General features: G+C 41.4%; 1 protein-coding gene and 1 long non-coding RNA gene across 4 annotated transcripts in view; both read left to right on the top strand.

Annotated features, from left to right (window-relative positions):
- Positions 1 to 23,789, top strand: part of grid1b (glutamate receptor, ionotropic, delta 1b) — a 558,563-nt gene that overhangs the window by 44,213 nt on the left and 490,561 nt on the right. The gene's annotated exons all lie outside the window — the stretch shown is intronic.
- Positions 23,012 to 23,789, top strand: part of LOC120722933 — a 29,561-nt gene continuing 28,783 nt past the window's right edge. Inside the window, exon 1 of the long non-coding RNA XR_005693634.1 lies at positions 23,012 to 23,025. This is a non-coding gene — a long non-coding RNA (uncharacterized LOC120722933). The remainder of the gene's footprint in view (positions 23,026 to 23,789) is intronic.

Here is a 23,789-nt window from a genome sequence, read left to right as displayed (position 1 = left end):
TAGTTGAGATGAGTTTTACTCGGTGCTACAACAGTTCTTCTCCAAACACATGTTCCTCATCCACAGAGCATCTCATTGGTTCTACCGTGTTCTGATCCTGTGGTGTCACATAGTCGAGTGGCTTTTATTGTCAATTCAACCACGTGAAGTGGTACAGTACAGAGTGAAATGAGACCCTGGTGCTACATATGACATATAACGGACAAACACAAGACTACGTGAAGTCCAATGTGCAAAAAATTGCACAAATAAACAAGACAAGACCGTTCAACACTAGTCAGAACAGGATGATACAGACACAAGACAGTGCAGTGGAACCGTGGGAATGTGCAAATACTGTTCATCTGTCAGACTAAACATAAAGTGTCCTGTGGCCTTGGTGCCTTAAAACACAGACTGCATCAATACTGCTCTGAGGTCTCTGTGTGCCTAACCCTAGATGGGCTTCCACAGAAGAAGACAGTGACAGCAACATGGTGGCCAGATACCACAGTGTCAAAACCAAGCAACTCGTAGCAATGACGATATAACTGTTAGTGACACAAAGTGGACCAGAGTGAAAAATATCCCAGCTTTAAGGCAAGGAATTCACGCAACTGCCAATGGGAGTGAAGAATAATGCTGATAGGCATGTGAAGGGGTGGTAAGCATCAAAGGGTTATCTATGCAGCTACAGCCTGAGGTAAAAACGAACTACTTTACATGTGGACGGGGCTTTATCGGGCAGAATGTGAGTTCTGCTTTTGGTAATTGTTTTTGTAAATCACAAGATCAAAATAATAAACAATGAGTTAGACGTCAGAGCGGTTAGCACCTCGAGATATCGGTCATCATGGAAAAAGCAAATAAGGACTTGGTAATTAAACAAAAGTTCAAGTTTAAGGAAAGATTGTTGGGATTAAAATACATGAAAGTAGATGTGTTGGTGAAAAACAGTGAGCCGGTGTTCTAGGAAACCATCCTACCTTTGTGAATGTGACCTACAAGCATACTAACAGCTAAAATTTAGTGGCAAACCGTCCTACCTACTTATATTTGTGCTGCAATTACTCTGTGACAGCAGAAATGCGCATAAACTACTTATGGTAGGACGTTTTGCCAAAGTAGGATGGTTTGTCAGAAGTTCTTCGAGTGGTGCTGGAGAAAGACTGACAAGCTGCCAGGTGTAGCGGGTAACTAATTAGAGCTACAGACTGTCCCCGTTGTGATGTCTCTCATGGCGTCGCTTTGTCTGTAAAATGGGTCAAGGAGAAGTTGTTTAGGAAGCAGAGACATTTTATTGCTGTAATTAAAAATCGATTCACACCTGAGTGTTGAACGTGTGGTCTTGCTGTTTCCTCCCTAATCTGACCCTGAAATTATTTTTCAGATTTGTTTCTTGATACTGGACCTTTTTGTTTTTTTTAAATAAAGCTTTGTGGTTTTGTGGTTGCTTCAGTCTCCAGAGAGCAGATTTGTCTTCACACACACTCACACACTGTTCTATTCTGCAGTTGATATGACAACAGTTTCCGGGGAGACGGAGCAACCGGTCCATGTGGGAGCCACCTGTTGTCTGTGCACCGCTTGTGTGTCCATGTAAACACACATCAGGCACAAAGAAATGGAAACCACAACACGCGAAAGCGGCGTGGAAGAAAAGTGACGCCAGCTAATGACGAGGGTGTGGAGCTCGGGAGCGCATCGGCTCGTCTGAGCTCTAATTTATCTGCGTTTGCTTTTATGAGGTGTATAAAGTGCGAACCCCGCTTACACGTCATGCTAATGTTGACGCTGCAACAGTTTGGCAGCATCTTTAAAAGAAATCCACACTGGTGCACCCACAGATGTGACTGGGACTTGAAAACTGTCGAAAGACTTTTCTTACAGGATGTTTAATTTCACAGCTTTTTCCATGAAGTATCACAAACACAAGCTTCTAACATTTTTCAGGCCCTAGACAGCTTCTTTAAAAACTCCACTTCTTTTAAGACTTCATGTGTTGTTGATTTGGCTGTAATGAGAGATTTCGGAAGTGTCTTGAAGCCTTGTGTTTCCCTCTTCCTGGCCTGTGTGACCCTGCTTTTCTCTAAGAGGTGGTGCATGATGTCTGCAGACGGTCCTGGGTCATCTCTCAGCTGGACATACAGCAGCTAAGAAGCATCCAAGATATGTTTTATAGGCATAGCTATCAAAAACCCATCAAGTTAATCAATCCTAAATATTGACACGCTCAGGCTGGCCCAACACTCAGGACTAGAGGCCATTTAACATTTTAATACTGGTATTATAACTGACAAAAAAAGTAAAATGAATGCGCTTCACTATGTAATGCATGCTGTGGTCAGTCCTTCTAAAATAAGCAAGTACTCAAGACTGAACAGTGACTGCTTGCCAATTAAGCCTGTAGTTGGATCGATAGGTGCCGAAAAGTAATATCAATTTATAAATGGTATCTGGCGTTAATTTTGGCAGGCCACAAAGTCGAGCCGAGCCAACATCTGAGGGTAGCTAAAGCCGGCTGCATTAGCATATGACTCAGCCGATGCTCTTCTAACTGGTGAACCTCATCCAGAGCTCGCCGTTTCATCAGCTGTAGCCTTCAAATCGTTTTGCATATCTGCAAGCTGCTTTGCAACCCACCTGAACCCCATTAGCTTCTCCTTCATCCTCTCCTGCTCCACATATGCACGTTCTGTTTACTTTGAGTTCTTTTGTCTCATGTTATTGTTTTGTTTGCTTTAGCTGCTGTAATAAAGGGACAGGAGCAAACAGTGCATCGAGCAAGAAATATAAATGACTGCAGATTGAAACAACAACCTTCATTTGACAATAATGATCCTGCCTGAACTGTATCTGTGCTTTAATGTAAACGCATGTGATTTCACCATGAGCCGGTTCACTGAGCGGCTCAGAGTAGAAGCATCCTTCATCTAATAATTTCCTTGAGGTCCTTTTTATTGGCGAGTTTATCTGCTTTAAAAAGAAGCATAATACATTTTGGAACAGTCTTTTAGCCACCACGCTCTGCCGTGAATGCACTGAAAATGTCATGTGGATATATTTGTGGACGCACGCTTCCATAAACTCAGTATATTGGTAATCCCCAATTGCAGCTTGCACGAAAATTTTCCCGAGAGACGCTTTGAGGTCGTCCACATTGTCTCACTGTCAGCCTCAATCACCGAACGCCGTGTTAGACCTCGCAGAATTAGTGTAGCCACTTTGTCTCCTCTTCTGAATAGAATTAAAGGCTCCGCGGGTCGGCAGGTCGCCTCCACTTGCTCTTAAATCTCATTGTGTCCACAGAGGGAGGACTGATTTATTTCAGCAAAGGTGGTAATCCACCGCTCAAGGAGAAATAGCTGTTGTTGTTTTTCAGCCCTCGGGGAGACTCTGCAGGGCGTCAAATAAGAAATGGTGAGGTCTGGCCGTTTCAGGGGTTTGTTTTTCACTTTCTTCTTGTTTTGCTGTTTTTGTTTTGGGAATGGATGAAGTCTGATTGTGTCTTTGCCGTAGAGAGGAAAAAAGAAATTGATCTTCTTGCAGACTTTGGAGAGCTGCCATTTCATTCTGTGACTGACCGGAGCGCTGCCGCAGTGAGATTGCCAGTGATTGTGACTGTACTCCACCCTGCAAACACACTTAAAGACACGCTTTAGTTTCCATGAAGACTTCTTTTGTTGCTGTTTTTCCCCTTAAGAAATATAACTCTCAGATTTGCAGGAATTAATCTTTTGTTGTCTTTCTGATGTGCATGGGCTGATGGAAACGGTGAACGGCCACAAATGAATTATTGATCAAAATACGAGTCACATTAATCTTTGTAGCCATCGCCGACGAGCGTTGAAACAAGCGCTGAGAAAGGAAACGGGTTCTGGGATTTCAGTTCTTCTTCCTTGTGTTTTTGGGCTTTTGTTTTCCCTCTTCCTCTCTCTCTTCACTTGCCACCATTCATTATTTACTGCCCACCTTCTGTATAATTAAAGCCCAAATTAAAGTGACGCATAAAAAGAAGAGGGCAGAAACTGTGATTCTAACTCAGTTCTTTAGTAACTAAAACCATCTCAGAGTGATTCAAAGAACCCTTTGTGACTCTCAGAAGAAGCTTCATGAATAAATCATGCATTAATAATGACCTGTAGCTTCAGAACAAGCATCGTTCATCTTTTATGACACATGTATTAATTATGAAGAGATTTTAGTTTAAAGGCGCTGACCTGATGATTTGTTTATGATTTACAAATAATTACTTAATCATTCATGAATATGTAATCAAACACTTTAAAGGTTCAGCTTAGATCACTAATGGCAGCACGAGACGTTAGTGTTATTACTGACTATGGTGCTCGGGTCGTTGTTATTCTGATGATATTAATGTTATTGATTTAATGTTTTGAATCATTTAACAGTCATACTTTAAAGTATAATATACTTTATTATCCTTTGAAGCAGATTTAGTCTATAATGAATGCTGCCTGAAACTCTTTCGCCTCACTCTGCCCACTGACTCTCTGGTTGAGAAACCGGCTGATGTAGCACCCATTATCTCGGTGACCTCGGTTTTTCCCACAGAACCGATTCTGTGTGTGCATGGAGGGCGGGGGGCTACAGAGGCCTCATTGACACTTTCCAACATGAATTATTAAATAAAAACAGTTTGAGGTACTGCCCTGCAAATATTTTAATTGCCGAAGTACAGTGTAGTGAATTATTAATGGATGGATGCAATCAGCTGCCTCTCCAGAGAGTGTCTCTGCCTGCGTCTGGATCGGGGCGATCGTGGCTCAAGAGTTGGGAGTTCGCCTTGTAATCGGAAGGTTGCCGGTTCGAGCCCCGGCTTGGACAGTCTCGGTTGTTGTCTCCTTGGGCAAGACACTTCACCCGTTGCCTACTGGTGGTGGTCAGAGGGCCTGGTGGTGCCAGTGTCCGGCAGCCTCACCTCTGTCAGTGCTACAATGTAGCTGCCATCACCAGTGTGTGAATGTGTGGATGACTGGATGTGTAAAGCGCTTATATATAAATACAGGCCATTTACCATTCCAGTTCTGTTGTGTTGGGCTGCAGCTATTGACAGTAGTGGAAATGGGAAGGGACCTAATGTTGTTTTAGTCTTACTGACCTCACAGAGTACTTTAGACTACAGGTCACACTTAACCACAGTTCATAGAGTTCATTCTTTAAACTGCAAGTTTTGTTGTAGCTTCACCTGCTTGGACACTGCAGTGAGACACCATTCTTTTCTGAGTCTGCATCCTATGACCCCATTTGGACGTGCCTGAAACGCCTTATCTAAGAGGTGTCCAGGAGGTATTCTAGTCAGCTGCCTCCCTTTGATGTGGAGAGTAATACCTCCCTCCTGACCCCCTCCTGAAAGACTGAAATCTTTGCCATCTTTGAGTCACTACCCACAGCTCATGTTCATAATGTCATAGTGAAGGCAGGAATGCAGACCAAGGTAAATTGAAAGCTTTACTTTCACGCTGCTCTTTGACCAGTTCAGCACGTGCATTATTGCAGTCACTGCACTGATCCAGCTGTTTCCCCCTCCCTGCACTCATTCTTGAGCAGGACACCAAAACTCCTCCACTTGTGGAAGCCAAGAGGATGTGTCCACTCCATCGTTTTGCTGGCCTCAGACTAATTCTCATCCCAGCTGTTCCACATGTTGCTGCTTCATCAGTACAAGCTGGAGGTCATTACAGGACGGCATCATCTACAAAAAGCAGAAACGGGCTCCCTCGGGCACCCTCTGCTCCTCGGTACACCTAGAAATTCTATTCATAGAAGTTATGAAGAGCATCAGTGACAAAAGGCAGTCCTGACAGAATCCAACACCCACCGGGAATGAGTCAGACCTGTTCTCCACTCTGCTTGAAATGTTAGCATGTTTGCACAATTAAAGGCTGTGAATTATTCATTGTGTTCCAGTCCCTTCTGTCCTGTGTATTCTGCCCTTGTTGTACCTGATATAACGGTTCTAAATGTGCTATTTGCTATGAAGTTTGTCTAAAATCACTTCATATTTTCTCAGAAGTTTAGATGATCTTCAGTATTTTTCCATGTCTAGAGTCCCAGTGTAGTTTTTATAGGGAAGGAGAAGGTGAATTAGGAGTTTGTCTCCTACAGACTTTCCTAGAAGGAGTCTGCATGTTCAGTCACTCCGGTTAGACTTTTAACAGATTCCCACTAACCTAATCTTTCCTAATCTTTACGCTTTGATAAACCAAACAAAAACTGGAATCCAACACAAACCAATAACACCACACTAAATAATCCAAACCAATAACCACATCTAATATAAAGCAAACTGCAAAGGTGACATGTTTGCCAAACAACCACAAATGACGACTGTCGGTGCTACAATGTAGCTGCGTTTCACAATCATCTGATAAGTTTATTGAAAGTGAGCCAGGCCCAATTTGTGATTTCCAGACAAGCAGCTGAGAGATCGCCGACTCCTCAGCCTCCACGTCCAAATATAGATCTCAACTCCGCGTTGGCCTTCAAACCCTCTCAGCCTCTGTTTGTTTGATCTCGTCCTGCCTCTCTGCGCGCCTTCTCGTAACTGCAGCTTCATTCTTTCGATGTTTGTTGTGATGTAAACACGCGGAGCACATGAGAAGATGACTGCAGATTGATATTTTTTAAGAAAATAGTTTTGCACTGCTTTCAGCACTCTTGCCGGCTTTCATCTGCCTCTCGAACGCTCTTCCTCTCTGTGCTGCTTCGCTCTTTTTGGCTGTCTGTCACCCTTAATTTTGTGGCTCGTTTGTGTGTTTGTGTGCGTGTGTGTCTCTACAGTTCAAGCAGACACAAGTATCTGCTTTGTGGATGTGTTTATGTTGTTGATTGTTGAGCTGTTTCTGAGCTGCTTGACTCCCATCACTGATGCAAGCTACACTTGAAAGCTTTAACACTCTCTCTCTCACACACACACACACACACACACACACACACACACACACACACACACACACACACACACACACACACCCTCATGTACACTCCAGACTGCCAGTGTCACGGAGAGATTCTGAATGCAGCTGGCATCTCACTCTCTCACATTCTCTAACACACAAACACACGCACACAATACAAACACCCACGCATGCATGCAAACGCACACATAGGCGACACTTCAGGCCTCTCGCAGCATCCTGATTGGGCTAAAAGTGATGGCAGCGAGGGCTAGGACTTAATTAGTTCTTGTTGGCTTGTCCCTGCTCATTCCTTTGATCAATTAGATCATCAACCCCACACACACACACACACACACACCAGCATTCAAGAGTTTGGGAATGCCTGGCAACATATTTTGTTTGTGACTAGTAAAAGATGAGCTGATGTTAATGACATATTTCTCAGGCGGGTTAATTGAAACTGTTTTTATTTCCATGTCATTTTCTATAATAAAGCAGGAAATGGGCCCAGAGTCAGCTGTAGTCTCTCCAAAAGAATTGCAGTCAGGATTCTAACTTTCCAACTAGTTGCACTTGGTGCTTCCTCTCCTAAAATCTGGGTTTGTTGGAGGTCTTTTCCTGTGAGTTCTTTCTTTCCACTTTCACCAACTGCTTGCTTATAGTCTAATATTTGGGTTTTTCTTCTAATATTCTAATTCTGAAGTGCTTTGATAAAACTGCAGTAGTGAAGAAGCACTATACAACTAAAGCTGACTTAGTTATGATTTGATGCTATACAAAGACAACTGGACTGAATTGAACTTTGAGAAAACATTGAGAGGTAACAAATGCGGCTCAGCCTGTTTTTAATGTTCAGTTAGAGATTTCTGTGTTGGGCGGAAATTTGAAGTTCTTGTCACTCGACCTTTTCAACTTTAAGCTACCAAGCAGTGACATCATCGTTGGTGCTGATGGCCCAGCATCCTCCTCTTCCTCTTCTCTGTAATTTGTTTGGGGGCCTCTCTGTTTTTGCGGACATCGCCAATCTGGCGACCATTAAAGTGGAGACTTGACGTGCCCTGCGTTCTACTCATCCTTTAACTTAACTGCTTGGCTCATAGAGCACCTCATGTATTTGGTAGCATTTGGTGAATGCACTTCTGTTCTCAGCAGTGAGAGTAATTATGGAAGTTTATCAGTTGACACAGTTTTGCACTGACCATCACTACCACCATAAACCGTTGTTTCTTTCCCGCTTTGATTTCATTGGCTGAAAGTAATTTCTGTGTCCGTCACAAAGACACGAAGCAGAAATGAAGTTCATAAACATTCATGTCACATGCACATACTCCAGCATTTAAATAAAAGTGCCCCTCTGAGTCATTCTAATAACATTGTGAAGTCTCCATCAGCCACTGTAGATACTGGCTCATATCAATCATTTCAAATGTGCTCTACTCCTGTGCCAGCTATCATTGTGCCAGAATAAAAAAGTGAAGCTCTTTAAATCCTTAAAAACCAATTTCTTGTACTGGTAGCCTCTCTATACAATTACTGTGATTTATTGTAGAAAAACCAGGCCTTTAGCGTGGGGTGGGGGTTCCATCTTGGCACGAAAGTTCTGAAACAGCCTTCAAACCATCAAAACAAAGATCTGCATTATTACACTTAATTCTCACTTTAGCAGGCAAATTTCACATCTCTGTCTCAGTTGCGTCGCTGATGTGCATCGGCATGTGTGGGCGACATTTGAATTTTGCTGCAGGTAACTGTTTCTGTCACAGCATCTCTTGTAAATTGGTGTTGCTGTAAAAGAACTCGGTTTTTCTCTCTAGCTGTTCATTTCTGTCAGGAGTTCAGGTTGGCTTCCTCCTAACATCACTTCAGGTTTCTGGAGCCGGGAAGTCCAAAGGTTGGCAAAGGGAGTGAGGACAAATGAGCTAGTAGCCTTCATCATGAAATCATCATTTTGATATTATTGAGTTTGTTTATAATGACTGATTTATCTTCCATTTACATCAGAATACATAGTTCTACTGTGTGTTCTAGTTCAGCATCCTTATCACAAAAGAAAACTCCACAGTGATAAAGACAATCCTAAAATGTGTTTTTGTTGGGAATTTATGGAAACTGAGCTGGACTCTCTGTGGCAAAGCCAAGTGATGACTGACTTTTGTGGCACTGTTATGTCCCAGTCTAGGGTTACTGGAGCGCCAACATAAGGGTTAAAAAAAGGTGTCCCTGCCCTGTCCCCATAGCCACACCCAAAAAGCCAATTTACAGTTTGAGGTGTTTGTTGCTACCAAAAAAAACTGAAGGCATTCACTCCGGGGTGAACAAAGGCCAAAATAACAAACAAAATAAGCTATTCCAGGTATGTGAAACAAAAACCAAACAAAAGACGAGCGCTACCCCTAACTCCCTGAGGGTATCCAGTGTTAGCGGTGAAAGCTAACCTTCTGTTTTTACAGCTAGCAACAGCCTCCATACACAGGCTCACCCGACATGTTAGCTGGACAGTGCTGAACCATCACTCATAAATGGTGACTTGGTTTGTATTTACATTTTAAGTGAATTCAACTTGATTTCATTTGTTGTTAAAGTATGTTTCCTATACTTTCCCTTTCTATACTAAAGTAACTCTATTGTGTAGTTGCAAATCATTTATACTTTGTAAATAAGAATAAGAACTATTTTCTGATTTAATGTTATAAAACTGTAACTGATGTAGTAATTGTTAGTCAAAAATAAAGTATTAGCACACCTAATATTTCATCCATCCAAGCAAAAACTAGCACTCAATTTCATGTTTGTTTGTTTTTTTACTAATCACATGTTAATTAATAAATAAACACGTCAAAAATAGGATTTGAAAAATGTCAGTGCTGAAACGTGTAAACAGATTTGTAGTTTACACCCATGTTTTGTGCTGGTTCATGCAGTCATTACTCAGGTTTCCTTTAATTTCTTCCAGCAGTACAGTATTTGCACTTCCACACCTTTTATTGCCATTTTTATTCTGAGCAGAAGCCCATTAGAGCTTGGCTTCAGGAAGTCCTTCAAAAAGTAAAATTAATGAGATAATAAAGTCAACCTCTGACTTTGTGCCTTTGTGTTTGCTCAGCACTTTTCCACCTGAACAGACTGAAGCCAAGTGACACTTTGAAGGACTCGCAGAACGGCCGGCTGAGCTTTTACACCCAAACTGGCATCGTGTCGCAGCCGTGTTGGAAGATAACGTTCCCTAGGTGCTGTCAAGAGTGTTGGCTAACTGACCCCCCTTCAGTTTCCGTTAAAACAGGGTGTCTATTTCCAAATTCACACAACTTAAAGACCCTGCATCTCATTTTTGTTCATGTGGTTAGAAACCATTTAAAAGATATTTGGTAAATGATTTAGAAAATGTCTTATTTCTAAGACAACATGAAGTAGTAGGACATGGCTTGAAGAACCTAATACGGGTCACATTACAGCCTGTGTACAAGAAAAGGTTTGGGCTGCAAAAGAGACGATTATACTGAGAAAAAACTTCAGCTTTTGCTTGGTCAACATCAGGTGCTGCTTAGTAAAGCCATCTACAGATGATGGGACTTTCAGAGAAAATGTAATAAAGATTACATATGTTTGATGTTTACTACACTTCAGATGTTGTTTTTACAATCTGCTGCTGCCTTATGATGATCTGAGACCCTGTGTGCATTTAAAGGGATTTGCTGGTTGCCCGTTGATTTGTATCTGACAGCTAGTCATTAGTGGACACTGCAGACTCCTCTTCTCTTGTATATTTCCTATCCATCATACGTCAGTCAACATTTTGCTATTCATTGGTACAAGTTGCCAGAAATTAGAGATGGTGGACATAGAGAACAATGACAACTATTAAAATGTTGTAGTATCTTATCTAAAAGTCTAAAGGGAAGTTTAGACTGAATTCTCTAAAAAGAAGCATTTAGTCTTTGATTGCAAAGACTAAATGGTATACGGTCACTTCCCTCGTCCACCAGCGCTGCTTCTTCTTTTGATGTTCTGTAGAAAATGAATGGATTTCCTAATCTCCACATTTCATCTAATCTGCATCTGTTTTATGATCTTCAACATGTAGCCACCCACACACAGGTTTCACAGGTACTGAAGTCTTCGATTTGCTCACTCATTATCTCTGAGGCTCCTCTGGTATTTTGATGGAGACACAACTTTAAAGTTTGTTAATATTTTCTTTGTTTAGATTTTAAAGTCTTGAGACTAAAATCTTCAGACCTTCCTTAAAAGCCTCTTAATCGAGTCTTACTTGTCTCGTGGGTGCTGAAGCTGGTAGTTAGTCAGTTTTCATTATCTTGGAAAAGTGTGTCCACAATAGGGCTGCCACAAACGATTATTTTGACAGTCGACTAGTCACCGATTATTTTTGCGATTAGTCGACTAATCAGATCCATTGGACATAAAACGTACAGCTTATTGCACCAGCAGCATCTGCTCTTATATAACTATCATTAGCTTACAGCTTGAAGTGTTTCAGGTATGTGCTAACTAAAAATAAAGACAAGGTGATAGTTTATTAAATTTTAATGAAGTTTGCAGATTGTTTCGGTGAAGTTTAATAAACTCCTTGCTATCTAAAATATAACAGGACACCGGAGTAAATTCTGGAGCATCTCACACTTCTGATGATCAGCTGTCTGCTTGATGTTTATTCAGCTGTGTAAAAACTATAACTTTAATCTCAGCCAAACCGATTTACTCAGGAACAAATAAAATACTGAAAAAAGCCAAACAACAACATTTTTAAGTTATCTAAGTGACTCATATATCATGTTTAACCTGAGTAGCGAAAGACGGCGGTGGGTTTGAAAATGATTTGCCGGGAGTCCGGTGTTCTCACGGCTCTAGTGACCTTGCCCCCGGCTAGCTATCGAGCTAGTGGGTAACAGACGTCTCCGAAAACGTCGGAGCGCTTTTGAAAATATGCGGTGTCTTGATAAACTGAGCAGATATTTGAGGTTTACACAGCTACATTCTCTCCTGAAAATATGTTAAACGTTTATTTTGTGACCCAGAAAGAATAATAAGAGTAATATTAAAACTAACCAGCTGCCGCCATTGCTGGAAACTGAGCAGGGCTGCGCTATGAATTCTGGGACACAGCTTCTTCTTCGGGGTTTAACGGCAGCTGGCATCCTTGTACATGCAGTGCTGCCATCTTCTGTTTCAGTCCGTTATTACACTCTTAAATCCTGCTACTTATTCCTGCGTCTTTCGGGATCTTACAAAGCTTCAAACGACGCGTCGACTATTAAATTAGTCGTCGACGATTTTGATAGTCGACTAATCGTGGCAGCCCTGGTCCACAAATAGCAATTTTAAGGTGTGTTTAGAATGTGGGCTGATTATAGTGGTGATCAGACAATGGTATGATTGGTGGCAGAGGACATGTCTAAATTAAGTTTGTTGTTGGGCGGAAAAGGATCTTCAGCATGAACGCTGCAGCAGACGTTCCTTTGGAGAACCTGTTTCTCCAAAGCCATGAAGAAGCCCAGGAGAGTGTCAGGGAGTTGGCAGCTAATCATCCATCATCTGGAGTCGAGCATCACTGTAAACATCAAGTTGGCTGAACAATGAGTTGATATTTTGCACTTAACATGGAGTCCAGGATCCAGCAGGGAAAACACAAAGCACTGAAACTTGTGTTTTGGGTGGATTTCCTGGTGAAGATTTTTGAGAGCATCCTGTTATTTTTGCCGCAGCATTTATTTATTTATTTTCTCGCATGTGGAGCGTGACGCGTTGCGACAGACCAGCGCGCTGTCTGGCTCTATAAACTCTTTGGAAAGTCGTCGAGCCGCCGCTCGCTGCAGTCTGACTTGTGCTTTGTGACTCGATGAAAACTTATTTGTGATGTTTGTGCGGTGTGACCGGCGTGCTCAATAACAGCTGGTTGTGTTTGTGTGTGTGTGCTGCTGTGTGCTTATTTGATGCAGAGGAGGAGAAGCAGCAGCATATTCATGTGAACAAAAAGATGTTTTGTCTCAGTGCGTGGTGTAAATGTTTATGAAGTCTGCTTCATTTGATTCCTAAGTGTGTGTGAGAAACAGATGGATATATATACACCTTATCAAATCTACAAGGGGAGAGTGGAGTGTGTGTATCGCTGCCTTCAGCAACTAAAGTCCAAATAAGCTTCCATCCATTTAATTCAATCTAGATGTAAATTTTTGCTCTGGCTCCGAAGTCTCGGGGCGGTGAGAACCAGCTGGACACGACTGGTTTTATTTACACGCCGGGCCATATTTGATTTTGTTTATACTGAAGCTGGGAAGCAATAAACGCGCCTGAAAGACGATGAAGCAGATGTACACAGAGGACATCCCTTTGAAGTATAACGATTAAAATCTGGCCCTAAACGAGCTGAATGTAAAAAAAAAAAAAAAAAAAAGTCAGCTCATACCATCTTATAATATTTGTACATCAATATGTAACAAATTACAAATGTAGCAACAGCAATCATGGAAAGATCAGCTGTAGTTTTTAGGGCTATGATGTGAAGTGTTGAAGTTTTGAAATTCGTCAGCGGATGTTCCAGTGATGCTGACAGGATGGATCTAGTTGAGGGTCGGGTACCTTTACTGGAAGATACTGTGTTTCCAAAAAAGCCCAGATGTGTCAATTTGTAATTTTTTACTGATTTACTGATTTATGAATGTGACCATTTTAACTGTAAATTCTGGGCTTGTTAAAGCTCAGAGGAATTAGAGTGTGTGTGTGTGTGTGTGTGTGTTTATTATTGTGGTAATATGGCAAAATGGACCAATGGACAGGTGCCCATACACAGAAGGCAAAAATACATCATAAGATGCAGTATGAGCATCATATGAACTGTCAGTGACTGGATAACATCTAGATTTACCAGGTTATCGTGTTAGAAAGCTAAACTGTTGTGATTGGCTCGCAAAGCTGAAATCTCTCGTGCTTTGTTCTCAGAATGTTTTACCCTGAAAGTGTTTCTTTATTCCGAGAAGTGAAGATTAGCACACTAACCCTGGTGTGTACTACTCCCTTTCCTTCATACAGGTGTCCTGTAATAACGTTGGACCTGTCAGTGTCTGTTTCTCAAACTAGAGTCTTCTAAGGACGGTCAGACAACCTCCCACTTATTCTAGATATATATTGTTCTGTAAAGGGAGCAGTACACACCATTGTGCAGAATTTCTCTATATTTTTGGTAATCAAAGAACAGCATGGAACAGCAATCATTTCCTGGAGTCATTATTGTTTTGTTCATGTTGAGGTTATAATAAAAACAGCCTGTTAGTGTTGACCCAGACACTCAAAGGGCTAAATATATGGCTTTTTTCATTAGTATATGCTGCAGAAACTGCGGCTCAGTTTTCAGTCATGTGTACACAATTGGAAAAAAGGCTGTTTTTAAAAATTTGATAATCGTGTGTGAGGTAACGCTGGAACACGGGCGCGTGAAGGCTGCTGAAAACAAACATCTGTATACCTACGTAGTTATTCCATTATAAATCATGACTTATGAATAGCAAGCCATTAATCATTGATAGGATTTATTTAAACTTTTATTAGATAAAAACAAATATGCTTTGCTTCTACAAACAAGGACATTTCTTAGCAAACTTAATCTGCAAAGTGTTCACTGCTGCTCGGAGGTTTGAGACGGGTTCTGCCGGCCAATCAGTTAGAGCTGTGTGACAGGTTCAAGTAAGACATATTAAACACATCCTTCCCATCTGCTGTGAGAAATGTGTTTTTCTGTTTGTCAGTGACAAACGGTCTCAAACACGCTTGATTTGTGAGACACATCAGTGTTTATGTCTCTATAAAGATGCTGTTTCTGCAGGGAAATTAGTCTTAGCAGCAGGAAAGCGGGATCAGAAACTCCTGACTGAGTGGGATCCAAATACTCCCACACACTGTGGGACATTCGCAGCTTGCTTTAACAGCGTTTGGCTGTTTAGACCTTTGCATCCATCAGCATGTATGTCGTGACACGACAGACCGAGATGATGGACTTTCGTTTAGTTCCTTGTCAACAGAGGAGGAACCACAGAGGGACATTATGCCAACATGAATATGCATCCAGGAGTTGTTCACCTTTTATCCAAAACTCGTCTTGCGAGTGCGCATACTGTTTGGCTGTAAATTGGGTAATTAACGTGGGGATCACGGCAATGGTGTGTGACAAATCGTTAAAGGGTGTGCAGCCTTAGTATACCACTTTATCGACTAACAGCCAGAAGGCAACCAGTGTTTTACAAATAAATCACATTCAGTCTGGAGGATGACACACAAACTCACACCTATTACTCAGCCGTGTGTAATATGGGTAATGCAAAGATCTGTGTCAGTGCTTGTGTGGTCTGTGCCTGCGCATGCACATTATGTCCGGTGGCCTTTGTGAAGTTTGCCTTTAGTCTTATTACAGGAAATGGATGGATATGTAGGAATGGATAGAAAGACTAGCAAAGAGAGAGACTGGGAGGTGAGGGAAGTGTGAGTCAGACTTGAAAAGAAGAATGATTAAATCAAAAGATGGGAATACACGACGGCAGAGGAGAGTAGGGTCTCTCTAATCTATCTCTCCATCCACCCTTTGATGTTGCTCTCATGTTACTGGTGAATACATTTTCAGCATGACGTGATGTCTTGTCTAGCCTCATTTCAAAGCCCTCTCCTGCCATCTCACTCTATTATGCATTGCACGCACACAGATGCTGGTTTGACTTGGAGATTACACGTGTACATGGATTCCGTCGATCAGTGTGAGGCTCAAATATTTCTCCGTCTTGAATCTTAAATCATCTCAAACTTTCAGCTGTTTACTCACTTGGTAATCGGAATTCGATTGGAATTATTGTCAGGACAGCCGTTGGAACTTCAGGAGGATCTGATGCAGTAAAGCTAGGATTACCAATTAGGGCTACATGTCACCCCGAAGAAATCTTTGAAGAGTAGCTCAATTAATGTGTAAAACCGGAAATAACAATTTAATAACTGAGTGGAGCACAAAGATTAACTAAGAGTAAGCAAAAGGAAAGCTTTAGTCAGACTAGAGCAAAAACAGAATGGCAACATCTGGGCAACTAGCAAAGAAAACCAGTGGTTGCACTAAATTTTTATTGTGCTGTGCCGTGTGCCAGTGGTTGCTGTGACCACTGCTGACCACAAGGTGACTGCACAGGTAACCTGATTCAGACAACTTGTGTCTCAACAATTGCAATCTGACTGTAATCACTTCAGGAGAAATTGGTCAGCTGTTAGCAGGTAATTACTGTCACACAGATTGCCGACATGTTGCAATCAGTTGGAGTTCGTAATTGGCCACTCTACCGCTGGCTGATGTAATGATATAGATGACAACAACCGGCCGTTTGTTGTTTATCACGGTTGATCGCTGTATTATTACACAACCGCCCCCATTTCATCTCAAACTGATAGCAGACTGTGGTCACACACCTGATCCCCGTTTCTGAAGCTTTGATTTCAAGAGCAAATTGAATAGATTTCAGTCATTTTAGAAGAAATGATAAAAACGGACAAGAAAAGACAAAAACGAAGAATAATCATAATAATAAAGCCATCTGAAAGAATGGCGGACTTTAGGGCTGTGCGATATGACCGAAATCTCATATCCCGATATAAGACATCTATCGTCCCGATAACGATATAAATCACAAAACTTAAACATTTTCTGTAAATTCTGTGAATCTCGGGCAGCTCGACTTGCGTGACGTGTTTACAGCTGCGCGTCATGTAGCTGGAGTCGAGTGTTTTAACCGATGCATGAAACGATACATTTTTAGACATAAGCTGTAACGGCCGCTGTTTTCTTTGTGAGTATTTATCACACGGCGTGCTGCGGGGGAAAGCCTGTTCCAACGTTTGAGTCTAAGGTTTATTTTTTAGCACCTGACGGCTCTTTTTTAAATTCTCATCCGTAAATAATCTGCTCTTTCACGCGATTCAGTTTATTTTGAAAAGTCTCAACAGGATCTTGAGCTTTATTCTGTAAGGTTTATGTGGAAAATAAACAAGCGGACATGCGATGCTGTTACCGTCGTTGTTGCTAACGACAACGCATAAAAACAGGAGCTTGTCCGTCCGTAGTGTGGTTATATTACATATAAGAGAAAGAGAGAACTTTAACAAATGAATACAGCCACTACGGTGACCATCAAAACGGTGAAAACATATCGCCTTAAACAGTTTATTTTGTGACACCACGAAACGAACGACAGCGTAAAATGAAACGATAGACGTTTTTATATCGTCATCCGATATATATCGTTATATCGAACAGCCCTAGCGGACAGTTCAATTTGATTGCTATTAGCATAGATTAGCTTGAAACTGTTCTACTTAAGGTATCGAACATGAAAACTGTTAGCATACAAACAACTAAAATCGCGAGCTAACATTGTGATTAAAAGTTGTTTCAACGTAACTATCAGAAGCCTGGATTCCTCATACGTACTTGAAGCCTGGATAAGGAGGTGGAACTGTTAGCTAACAGTGTTGCAACAGTGATCCGCTAACAAAAGTATGTATCAAGATCTTTTTGTTATGTATAAAGAAACACAATTGTTATTTAAAGATAACGAGTAAACACTGGAAATCATTCACTCATCACAAAGGCTGTTAAACGGAGCCATAATGGAATAATCATTGAAATAACAAACTAATATTTGTGAATAAAGACCTGAAACAGTCCATAACTGATGGATTTTAATTTGAATGCAATCACCAAAGATAAATCCTGAGAGTCATAATTTACCAGAACTTGAACAGTGAATAAAACAACAAGCTTTATTTAAAAAGCTGATGAACCAAAATCCAGATATGACAATAACAAAAGGTCAGAAAATCCAAATGAGTGTAGGAACAACAAGAAACGATGAAGCTGAGAGGAAAGCAGACACAGAAGGATGGGGAGAACTATGACATGCAACTAAAACCTCGTGAAAAGTACGGGAGTGGTAGAAAATGACTTTAAAAATATCCGAGGATAAGAGACGGAGTTGATGAAGGGGATCTTGAGTCTGGCTGACAGGACTCTGGGGGTACTTCAAATGAACCACTGACTTTACTGAGCTGCTTCAAGAATAGTTTTATTCACCCTGTTAAAACATCAGTAAAAACCGAGAACTCGAGGATGTTTTTCTTTTAAATATGGAGACGGATGCCATCGGACCACCACTGAAGTCAAAATTACTGTGTAGTCCTTCCCTCCCCTGCACCTGGAAGCCAGCCAGAGGTTAAGTGCCTCACTCATCTCAAGCATTTTGAATAATTTATGCATGTTCGCAGTTATAGTCTTCCATTATGTTATCTATTATAACCGGCACTATTTTTTTCATTGCGCTGTGTTATTCAGATTGATTTTTCAGCACCCATTTGCTAATGCCTTCACTCCTGAAAGCAGTAAAAACCTAATTGCTTCTGCTTAAAAAAATGTTGGATACCAAACTGAGCATAAGGGGAAAAAGTGACATTTCCTGCTCCACTGTCTCAAAATGTTAAATTCCAGATATTAACTAATTACCTAATTAATGTAGACTCTGCTGGGGGACGGCTTCATCTATGTTTCATGAGTCCTTTGACTTTTTCCTCCAGATTGCTGGACTGTCTTTTCTTTTGTCTTTTTAGAAATACTATTCCAGTAGAGAACCTTGACGTTTCAAATTTATGGCTTCTTAGTGATTCTTTGGACTTTTTAGCTTTTCTCGTGTTTGTTTGGTCCGGCTGTGATGAACCTTAACTGAACAGGATTTTGTTGCACTGGACTTGAAGCTTTATTTTGAGCAGCAATAAAGGCGACACACATTTGTTTCACTTCTAACACATTCTGCTATTATTGGTGCACTCATGGACGCTGCAACCGGGGAGAATTATCTCGTAATGTTCACCTGATGTTTGAAATTTGAACACGAGAATTAAAAGTGGATGCTTAATAAAGACCAATTTATTGATAATTTAGTTTGCTGGCAGAGTTAATTTCCAGCAATTAAACTCGTACGGTTATTGAAAAAGCTAAAAGTGTCAAACATTCTATTTCCACTCTTGCATTTCTGTTTCTTACATCAATGTTGGCTCAGTATCTCTGGTTTTTGGATGTCTTTGACATTTTAAGCGTTTAATAAAACTTATGGGTAATGTTAAGGTGAGGTTGACATGCACCTCGCTTCATAGAGCCTTTTACTATTTGGAACACACTCAAAGTTTTTAATAGAAACCTGGAATACTAAAATGTTTGACCTTAATTGAACGTTACGTCTTCTAATCTAAATTTGGCTAATCCACCCCCAAGCCTAGACTTGGTGATGGTGACCTGGTAGATGTTGAGGTCAGATACATTAGATTGAGGTAAATCTGTTGGCTTCCACTGATGGTTTAGGTAAAATCTAGTTCCCACGAACTGAAGACTGTGTCAGATGGGGTTGGAGTGTACAAGGTGACGGTCTGTCTGATATTAAGCTATAAAGGGACAACAGTGGCTGGCTTGCAATCAAATGCTGACCACAGGTCATGGAAAATGAGCAGCAGTAAGGTCGCTGGTGATAAAACGTGCGCACATGCACTCAAATAGTCCACTATTGACTTTCAAAGGTTGGTCAGTTTTGTGGTTTTTGAAGTTGGATCATATTTTATGCAGCGACTCGTACATTCAGGCAGCAGTGGTGGATCGAGTGCCTTTCTTCCAGCCACCTCAGAGATAAATGTAGGGAACAGGAGTGTTTCTCCTTGACTTTCATCGCCTCAGATTGCTGTTGACTTTCAGACGTGGCCGTTAAATGAAGTGACGGCACTCTGACGGAGTTTCAGTCCACATTTAGTCCTTCTCACCGCTAACAACCTCCACAGTGTGTAAACAGTGGCCTTCTTCTTGAACCTAAAGCACTATTCTTTAATAAGCCATTGTTTCTTTCAATCTCTGTTGAAAGATGTTGATGATTTAAAGTGCCTTTTGGTAAACGTCAGAGTCCTCACGCTCAGAGACGGCCATGATTTTTACTGATGGTGGTGTTTATTTGTTGTGGGTTTTTCTTTTAGTAAAAGTGCCGTCTTTTGATTTCAGGCTGGATTAATGTAAGGGCTAGTGGCACTTAAAGGGATAGTCTGCAGAAATTAATCTGGCAGGAAGTGCTGGTTTGTCAGAGGTGATGTCTTCACCTTGAATGGAGCTGCATTATCTGGATGAAAAGGCAGGAGCGCCTGACATGACTGATTAGGATGGGACATCCTCCCTCTGTTTTTCTGCTTCTTTGTGTTTTCTGTGGCGCGATCTGTCATTTTCTGCTGTTGCGTCCTGTCATTGTTCACTCTGATGCAGCCTCACACTGAGTAGCGAAAACTTCAGAAACAGAGATTCCCTCCAGAAGAAAAAACCTTTGTGAAAGTTCAAAATTTAGTTTTGTTTATCGAACTTTTGCTGAAAAAACTAAACTTCCACCAGATCACTGGGGAACCACTTTGGGCTAATTTACACTTTACCGACATGCTAAACAATCAGTTACAGAAACTAAAGGGTGTTAAAGTCATACTGAGAAAGTTCTGCTGTAGTCACATTTCTATATATCGTAGGGGGAGATATGAACCTACCCAGTCTATTATCGATGGACTTAGCTTGGTGGTTATATGCAAATGTTCCTCCCTAACTCATGTGTGTCCGTAGACAGTCGTTACAGATGTTCATAAACATCCACCCAGCGGCCACTAATATCAAGTTAAATCCAGTTTCAGCTGCCTTGTTGTTGCATTGTTCTTTCTCTTTGAATTAATATTCACCTCAACCTCCTAATATTGGCTCCTGCCCTTTATTTGTTTTGTGCTGTTGTGGGAAAATAGCCATAATTGTTAGTACACTAACAATCATTGATTTTTCCTGATGCATATACACTTTACCCAAGGACAGGCTGCTGGGACCCGATTCAGAGTTGAGCAGTTGCTCTTTGGTGGTTGACAGCCTGACATTTACAGATTCAAACATGTTACATCACATCGCACCCTAACCTTTGTTCAGCTATGTAGGTTTAATACAAGGTGTTACCATTATAGCATTTCTATTTCCCTTAGTGTGCAGCATGATAGTGCAGGTGTTAGCCATCTGGGGCCTTTGTGTGTTGATCTGTTGACCTGTTGTGTTGATGTCAACAGAAATTTCCCAGTTATTTAATTGTTGTGTAATTATTCACTCTCATATGTAGCAAACAAAGGCCAAAAATAAATGAATCCACATTTGGAGATGGAGGGTTGGTGGAAGAGAAAGTCATTGTGACATTCATGCCATAAACCCAAGTTTGACACCACAACACCTGGGTTTGGGATTGACACAATCTCGGTGTCACTAAGTTATCAAGGAAGACACTGCCATTGTTTCCTGGTCATTTCCTGCCTGGCTTCTTTCCATGTTCACCATTTTGGGCTTTTGCATCTTTATAAAAGTTGATGTTGGTTCCCTCGATACTCGCAGCATTCTGCTGTTCTGCATTTGGATCTTCCTTTAAACAAAAAAAACTTTATTATTTGATTATTTGAAACATGGAGCAGTTTCACGCTTCAAAGATAAAACTCATCAGTTTTATGCAAAGGAAGCACTTCACATAAGAAGAAAGGCGTCATCATCTTAATAATGGAGCAAATCCACAATAGTTTTAATACATCACTACAATTATTGTGGTAAAGATGCACTTCAAGTGTCTTCTTTATAATTAGCAGAAAGGAACAGAAATAGCGATCGAAACCTGCAACTCTAAAACGAACATAAGCTTTATCTCTCCTAATGAATCTTTCGTTTGCTTCCTCTGGGTTCATCAATCAATACGTGGCGAATAACTTTCCCTCCAGCTTTGAATCGCTGTCAAAATCTAATCAATCAGTTCAATCAGCTGTGCCGCTTGTGGCACTCCACAGAAATGTAAATTATTGAGTATTTCCATTTTAAAGCTACTTCAGTTTATCAGCGTCTGTGTGCCGGCAAATATGTGGAAAGATGATTACTGTGGTTTACCGCCGCCGGCCACATGCACTCGCACGGCGGGCGCTGGCCTTTCGCTCTCACTACGACGCCTGCTCATAATGTCATGAGTGTGTGTATAACTGCATCAGGCCCGGGCATGTCTCTGCAGGATTGTCAGTCTGTCAGGGAGAACAGCGTGTGTTCAGCGAGCCAATGTCAGCACTGGTTATTTTGCGTTTTCAAACCAGCGTACTTGGATGGATGCGTCTTTGTTGTGAGCAGGAATCGGCACCAGAGGTGCTAAAGAGTCGAGGTTTTAGTCGCTGCGTGTCATCAGATACGGACAATCTCATGGAGATCACTTGTATGAATGAGTTGAGTGCTGAGGTTGATGTGGCTCTGCCTTTATTCATGGACCACATAAAGAATATTATTTCAATCTTAATAGAGATGCAGTTTGCTTCTACTGATCCCTGCCTGTAGTGACCAGTATTTAAAGCCCCTTCTGTACAATTATAGTAAAATGGTACATTAATATGTAGTGATCAGCAAGCCACTGATCATTCAGTTGATCTGTTTTCTGTTTCTTTGGTGAACACAAAGACTGTTTTCAATTTAAAATAATTATTTAAGTTCGTGTGACCAAAACACGCATTAATAACCACCATGTGGGAGACTCTTGTGGTAATTACTCATATCTGGCCAGCTTTCAACTATAACTCTGTAGTTCAGGGCTGGAATATTTCTTAGAGCATATTTGTGCAATACTTTTTCGATGCATGTTGCTTAAAGGAGTCTTAATCCTGCAGCAGAATGACTCGACTTCCACAAGAGAAACTTTTCCACGCAGCTGCTAAGAGTCTGCATATGTGACATCATCAGCACGGTTCAGCCCCACGAACAGAAATAAATGAAAATAGATTTTAAGCCTAAAATGAATCCTCTGTTGCATGGCCCTCTCTCAAAATCAAATGAATCTGTTCCCTCAGGCTTAGAATGAATTTCTATCCGGCTTTATGAGCACTGCAGCCTCCTGGAGTCACCAGCAGGGACTGAGCTTATGTATCAGTCACTGACTGCATGCAAAAGATTGATGTCGCTACGTGTGAAACATAAAGCTGAGTGTTTCTGCTGTCGCGCTGTTAGATCTGCACACTCATTGCCTAATAATCTGTCAGTCACAAGTTTCACATGCTTTAACCCGGTGGGGGTCATAGGTCACAAAGCAGACACGATGTTGTGCTCAAGACTTGAAATTAGCTCCTGACATCACAAACCCATCAGGTTCACTCAGGTCGTCGATCACACGAGCAGTGGGATTGTTTACGATACAAATTACAGGCCTGGAAGCTGTGGCCATCTTTTCTATACAGTCTATGGTATCACTACTGTAATCATGGTGGCGTCTCCTGCAGTTGTAGATTTTATCCAACATCATGTGTGTTTCAGAGTCTTTGTCGTGGATTTATGCGACGGCTCAAATGTAAACAGGAGACACTTTGCTGCCAATCATTTTCATCTGAACAAGACGCAGATTCATCACAGGGACGCAAAATCATATCAGTCTCTCTGTGTGTCTGTCTGCAAGTCAAGTAAATGTGTGAGTCTGCTTCTGCCAGGCGGACACACACACACACACACACACACACACACACACACACACACACACTGCCTAAAGGACCTTCAGCTGCAGATGAATGAATCGAGTAACCGCCAGACTGCAAAAGAAGCTGTGTGTGCATGTGTGAGACTCTGCAGCTGCTCACAGTCACACCACTCACTCACTCCACCGTCCCTCCCAACATCACACTTGTCATCTTTCCATCTTATTCTTTCCCCCCATCCATCATCGTTCTCCTCTTCCTTCCCTCCACCTGAACCTCCGTCATCACTCTCCCGTCTTTCTCTTTACTCTGCGGTGTTCTCCCCTCCCGTCT

The sequence above is a fragment of the Simochromis diagramma genome, unplaced genomic scaffold (genome assembly GCF_900408965.1).
Source record: "Simochromis diagramma unplaced genomic scaffold, fSimDia1.1 OVJJ01000669.1, whole genome shotgun sequence".
NCBI classification, from domain to species: Eukaryota; Metazoa; Chordata; class Actinopteri; order Cichliformes; family Cichlidae; genus Simochromis; species Simochromis diagramma.
Note: the sequence above shows the minus strand (reverse complement) of the source record. Positions and strands in the feature narration are given on the sequence as shown.